The sequence below is a fragment of the Orbicella faveolata genome, unplaced genomic scaffold, assembly GCF_042242905.1.
Source record: "Orbicella faveolata isolate gen_17 unplaced genomic scaffold, um_ofav_v1 contig_34, whole genome shotgun sequence".
Lineage (NCBI taxonomy): Eukaryota > Metazoa > Cnidaria > Anthozoa > Scleractinia > Merulinidae > Orbicella > Orbicella faveolata.
The window spans coordinates 1,079,356-1,086,584 of record NW_028301563.1 but is presented as its reverse complement, the minus strand read 5'-3'; the positions used below and the strand labels follow the sequence as shown (position 1 = coordinate 1,086,584).

The window sequence follows — 7,229 nt, the reverse complement described above, 5'->3', positions numbered from 1 at the left end:
TCACTGCCATGTTGGCCCCACATTCATGCTATCTCCTTGACGATCAGATGGCTTAATTCCACAAAGTTTGTCATTTGTCACCATAACTTTCCTTCAAACGTGTCTTCGTATCACTTTATTCTTGTCCCCAGTTGTAGTGTTTCATGGTCAGTGAAACATCTAGATTTAACCAAAATAAGTGCATGCAATACAGTTTCAACTCGACACTTGACCATGTGCTTTTGATCACCCCGTAATTCATTTTGGCCGTACATGATTACATCATCGATACTACATGCATGGTTATCCCAAGGAATTTTACTCCTTTGACTATCACATTTTATCGTGAGAAGGATTTAGTAAAAAGTACAAAGTCATGATTGATGACCAGTTGAAACTGAATTCTTGTGGAAGTTGTGGTCTTAATGTCCAAAATGCCGGTGTGTATTTGCCGTACTGTGTAGAGGGATGGAAACCCCTTCATGAAGTTCACATGCATGACCGAATTTCAAAATAAAAATGAGCGATAGAAATTTTACACAACGTTTTGATGTCATCATGACATCATATCAAGTGACAAGAAAATAACGGTTCAACAGTGTTATATATGCTGTGAGAGGTGTGATTGTTCATTAACTTATTTGTTTAAAGTTTTGCGCAGATGGAATCTGATTGCGTGTTCAGGCTAGGTTTCTTCTTTCTAATGAACAGCATTTCGTAAATCACACAATCTAGTTTTGCGTTGCATTTCTTTCGAGTGCAAATCACCGAAGCCACTGAAAACACTGCAAAGGGCCATAAAGCAGCTGAAACAACTAGATAACATCGTCGTAACGAAGCCAGATAAAGGTACCGGTGTAGTCTTTATGAACAAATCTGATTATGTTAGCCTTCTGGGTCAGGCATCTATAAACGATACATCTAAACTCGTTCCTGTCAGCTTGCAGAGACCAAAAATGAAAGGCCGGTCATTGAAACATTACCACCCCCTGTTGCAGAAGTAGACACACCTCGATTCTGTGGTTCGTAAGATTCTGCCAAAGGAGATTGCCGATTCCGTTTGTCAGAAAGGCTCATGCCTTACCCACCTTTATGGTCTTCCAAAGACACACAGAGAAGTTATCAATGAGACCAATCTTGTCTGCCACGGGCACCTACAACTATGCCCTCACCAAGTGGCTTGATGAAAAACTGAAGCCGCTGTCAGTTAATCGCTACATGATTTCTGATATGTTTGCTTCTGCAGAAGAGATTCAAGACCTAAAAGTCGACGAAAACCACATTTTGGTATCCTATGATGTCACGTCTTTGTTTACTAATGTACCACTTAAGGAAACTATCGAAATGATCGCCGAAAAAGCGTTCGTAAACAACTGGTTTAACAAAACACAAGTTAAACATCACTCAGCCTGACCTGATTCAACTTCTAGAAGTAGCAACTAAGAACCAATTGTTCCAGTTCGATGGCAAGCTTGATGAACAGACGGAGTGGCAATGGGCTCACCTTTGGGACCCCTTATGGCAAACGCATTTCTCTGCTCCATCGAAGAGAAATTAGAACATGACAACAAGCTCCCAGAGTTTTATAGGCGGTATGTTGATGACATACTTGCCACGATGAAGGATGTGCCAGCAGCAGAAGCCTTTTTAACAACACTTAACAATTGTCATCCATCCATAAATTTCACAATGGAACTAGCTTCCGTCAACAAGCTACCATTTATTGGTATGGAAATACTTAAGAAAGGTCACAAACTGGAAACCAGTGTTTACCGCAAGCCAACAAATACCGGCCTACTACTCCATCACCAAAGCCATGTGGACAAAAGGTACAAGAAATCGCTCATTAACACCATGTTAAACCGTGCTTTTCACCTGTCATCCACATGGGAGTCTTTCGTGACTGAATGTGATTGCCTGAAGCTGATGTTTACGAACCTCAAGTACCCTGAAAGCCTAATTAACTCCATCATTTCTCACTTTGTCACCTCAGTGATGATCAAAGATCCTCTTGTGCCACCTCAACTACCCGTCAACGAAGATACTGTTCACCAAGTGGTATTGCCATTTAAAGATCAAACGTCGGCCGATGCAGTGAAAAAACTATCTGACCTGAGTAGGAAAATCGATCACACTCTTCAACCAGTATTCAAGAGTTGAAATCTGTGAAGATCTCAAGATGCATGAACCAAAACCACCTCTAATTAATCAACAATGCGTAGTGTACAATTACCAATGTGATCTGTGCAATGCAGAGTATGTTGGGTATACCAGCCGGCATTTGTGGCAACGTATTGATGAACACAGGTTCTCTGCAATCGGAAAGCATTTAAAGAACGATCACGGCCTTTATAACATCGACGACCTTACCAATAATTTTTCCGTCCTAAAGAAATGCAACGGAAAACTGGATTGTTTGATTTACGAAATGCTGTTTATTAGAAAGAAGAAACCTAGCCTGAACATACAATTGGATTCCATCCACATGAAACTATTTGTTTAAACAAATATGTGAATGAACAATCACACCTCTCAGTGCATGTATAACACTGTTGAACCGTTATTTTCTTGTCACTTGATAAAGATGTCATGACGACATCGAAACGTTGTGTAAAATTTCTCTCGCTCATTTTTATTTTGAAATGTTTATCGAAATTTAACCTCATTCATGACCGAATTGTTTCAAAAAAATTCACATGCATGGCAAAATCGTTTCACATGGTTGCAAAAAAATTTCACATGCACTATACAAAGTTCATAATAGAAAAATGTTCACATGCAAGACAAATACTTTCACATGCGTTACAAAGATTTCATGTGCATGTGAATATCTAATATAGCAAGCATGTATATTTCCAACATTTATTTCACAATTCCTTCCTTTCACAAACTTTTCACATACTCTTAGTGAAGAATTAGTATTTGCGTGAAAAAAAACCCTCAGGTGACACGCATCGATTGATAAGAATTGTAAACTCATTTGATAACGTAGTTTGTTTCCCTCAGAAAATTCACTATGGAAGAGACATATTGCCAGTAAATCTTAGAAAATAGGTAAATGTGACAATGACAGTGAACTAAGCGCCTTTGCTATGCAGAACAAAAAAATTACATATTGGTGTTTAATGTTTCCAAGAATGAACAAAATCTTATCGACAAATTGTTGAAACTCGAATATATTTTTTAAGCAACGTGTTATTGTATCTATTGCAATTGCTTGAAAGTCTGAATTCTTGGATTATTTACTTACAGACATTATTTTGACACTAGCTTATAACAGGCAATTCAGTAAGTGAACTTCCTTGCTGGTTTTTTCCATTAAAGTTTTGGTTTTCCTTATTCTTTGGCTCTTACCACTTGCCTTGGGTCTCTGTATGCTTCATTTCTGTAATATTGAAAATCTTTTGAAAGTACAAATCTTTGATCTTTTCCTGGATTTACGCTCATCACCTTGTTTCGTAGACAACAAAATTTTTCCATAGAGCATGGTCCATATCATTGTGTTATCGCAGTATGAATTTGCTTCTGCAGCTCTGGCTTAATAGATAATCAACCAAAAATAATGGCCCATGTAAGACTACATTTAAATGTGACATAGAGATGCAACCTGTGCATAATGGCAAAATTCTTCATCCTATGGAAACAGGGCATGAGTACCTTGAAAAAAGAATGGGCGTACAGGCATGCAAGTGTGCAAGAAGTGCAGCATGCTTGGATGATCACACTTCCGTAGTGCTATGTTTGTCCTTTCGTTATGCAATTAATTATATAGATGAACTTGACTGAGCACATGCACGAACCTCTAAAGGGTGCAATGTTTGTGGCCATGTTTGTGTACCAAACCAATCCTGTGGGAGTTGAACTGTTTTCTTAAGTAAGCACTTTCGTTTGGTCCCACAAATTTGTGTGGCTGTTGGTGTCATGAGTGAAAATGTTGTATTGAACAGTGCAGTTTGCACCAGTGTAAGGAGTCAGTGAAGGGGTACATTAAAGTGGGTTATGTTTGTGATGAATTAATTATATTTAATAAGTGTCAAGTGTTGATGAAGTCAATAGCGGGGGGATGTTTGCCTTATAAACTGGTGTTAGCCTCTCTGCTGTGATTCATTTTATCTTTAGCAAATCCAACTTCGTGCAGAAGAATTTTAAAGAAATGCTACAGTAGCAGCGTTGCACAATAAGCAGTTAGAGTTTAAAGTCATCGGACAAAAAAAACCACCTTCGAAGGCCTGGAAGAACGGTTATATGCCGTAAGCTTGCGAGTTACTTTTGTGCTTTTATGATTTAAATGCAAAACATTACATTGCTGCTTGGCTAAAAGATCGTTGACTAGCAAGTGCTAATATCTTCTCTAGTGACACAGATATGCATGAATGGTTTATTAGAAACCCATAATTTACATATATTTAAGGCATAGGGTGAGTAATCTAAATGAGATAGCTCTGAATTCCACTATCTTTCACCTAGCATTGTTAACAACTGCACCTTTCAATTACAGGCGAACTCTCCACAATCAATGGTTACATGTCTGGTTTCTGTCTATCATCTTTGCAGACCTGTCAGGGAACAGAAATTCAAAAGGTCACATCTGTGGATTGTGATTGGTAGATTTCATTCTTTTCGAAAGGTTGGTTTGTTATCGTCATAATCATGATTGGCGGCAGCCAAAAACGCAGTCCAATAGTTAGGTTTTGATAGACCTGTGATAGAATGCTCAAGAAGGGAGTATGTAAACAATCAACCACTTTTTTGTATAGTTATTTCAGGACAAAGAAAACCTGAGAAGGTTTCAAAATGACCTTCAAACATTAAATGAAAGTAAAAATGCTCTCAATTGAAAGCTCAAATTTAAGCAGCTGCTGTTGCAGTCGGTAAAATGAATAGATCATGAAATACAGAGTGAGAAATAAATGAATAGCTAATAAATAAATGACAAAATTTACAGAAAAATAACAAAATTTACTGCTCTGTCAACTAATATCTTAGCATTGTTTTAAAGTACCTTGTATGCCTGCCTGGTGGTTGAGAGGCATCATAAAGCCTTGATAAACCCATAAGTCATCAGCGCATTTTAAAGAATCAAAATGTGTTCTGAAACTTCGAAGGCAGCTGATATACCGTAATCGTGTTATCGGCGTTCGAAGTCAGGTTGAGCCAGGTAGCAAAGTCCAAGAGCAGTTCTTGCCCAAGAAAAGTACCCTCTGGTGAGTTGTGGCCCATTTGCCAAGCGTTGCTAGCATCAAAGTTTGGAAAGCAAGAACTGGTTTTAGACTTATAAAATTTGTCTTGTATCGACCGCCATGTTTTCCCGCACGCGAGGTGTAAAGACCCGTCCCGGCATGCATTGCGACTACGTGCTGCGGACGTTTCTCGAACTGGTAACTAGATTTAAACATAGTAATGGCCAGCAAGTGGTGATCGATTGTAACAGATCTGTGATCTAGTTTGCATTGATTTTATTTCAAATCGGCATGATTGTAGTATTTTGAGCTTCTGAGATCAGGGGACATGCAGATGTATGAAGACCTGTACGTTGCGCAGAAGGGTTAATCTGTTAATCTGTCAGCCCTATATGTAGAGCATTTTCACGTGGAGTCATCAAATTGTTAAATCCAAAACTAAACAGCCACCAAAGTTGTTATCCTCATCGGGCATAAGAGGTACCAGCGCATTTTGAACTTGGAAGTTATGGCGGTGCATGACATAAAGCTACGATCGCGTTTGTCGAAAACTATGTTTTATCTCGTGATTTTTTAGCCATTTGAGACATTGCCGTATTTGGAAAAGTGCTTATTGAAATGTTTATTTGTTTTATTTTATTTTTATTTACACCTTTCTTGACCTGAAACCAACATTTTTGAGCTTACACGTTGCGTGAAATTACCATTTTCAGGAGCCCATCATGGGCTCCTACCATTTTGCTGTTTTCTAAGTGAAACCAACATCCTTGCCGTCACGCGTTAGTGTCAAATCAACATTTTAACCTATTTAGACTTGAAATCAACATCATTGAGCTTATGCGCTGCGTGAAATTACCATTTTGCTGTTTTCTAAGTGAAATTAACATCCTCGCCGTCAAGCGTTAACGCAAAATCAACATTTTAACCTATTTAGACCTAGAATCAACATCATTGAGCTTATGCGCTGCGTGAAATTGACATTTTGCTTGTTTCTAAGTGAAACCAACATCCTTGCTGTTGCGTTAACATGAAATCAACATTTTGACCTATTTAGACCTGAAATCAACATCATTGAGCTTATGCGCTACGTGAAATTACCATTTTTCTGGTTTCTAAGTGAAACCAACATCCTTGCCGTCAAGCGTTAACGTGAAATCAACATTTTAACCTATTTAGACCTGGAATCAACATCATTGAGCTTATGTGCTGCGTGAAATTGAGATTTTTCTGGTTTCTAAGTGAAACCAACATCCTTGCCGTCACGTGTTAACGTGAAATCAACATTTTAACCTATTTAGACCTGGAATCAACATCATTGAGCTTATGCGCTGTGTGAAATTGACATTTTGCTGGTTTCTAAGTGAAATCAACCTTGCCGTCACGCGTTAACGTGAAATCAACATTTAAACCTTTTTTGACCTAAAATTAACATTTTTGAACTTATACGTTGCGTGAAATTGACATTTTGCTGCTTTCTAAGTGAAATCAAAGTCCTTGCGGTTGTGGCGGGCCGAGGCTTTGTTATGATAAACCGAGGCGAGACTTCGACTTATAACAAAGGCTTGGCTTGGCTATTATAGTAAAGGATTGGCTCTGTTTATCGTAACAAAGGCCCGGCTTCGTTTATTTGCAGCCTCGGCAGGAAAAAGGGCATTAGGTATTTTAATCAAAAGTGAACTTTGTCGAAAACACTCCAAATTTCGCATGCAGTTTTGTTTAGGTATGTTTAGCAATGTCCCGTAGTTTTTCTGCTAAACTGTGCTTCGTTTTCGGGATATTGCGTATGCAAAAAACCACTCGGTTTTCCTAGCGGCGTCGGTATAAAGCGAAGCAAAAACCAGCGGCAAAAATACAGGGACATGTTTTTCTATTACATTGAAGACCACATGCAAAAATTCAGCTGATTTGGAGCAAAAAAAAAGAAAAGCAACCAAAATCGTCACTTATCCCCTTTTATGACTAGCTTCTTCAATTTTATTACAGTATATAGTATCAAATATTTACAAGCACAAAAATCCTATGAAACCTATTTACAAAACCTGATTGAAACCTATATTTATTTGAAACCAA

The 7,229-nt window shown here is 38.3% G+C and overlaps 1 pseudogene; it reads left to right on the top strand.

The window, feature by feature from the left end:
• Nucleotides 1–708: 708 nt before the first annotated feature.
• On the top strand, nucleotides 709–2,482 carry LOC149104226 (uncharacterized; annotated as a pseudogene).
• Nucleotides 2,483–7,229: the final 4,747 nt, after the last annotated feature.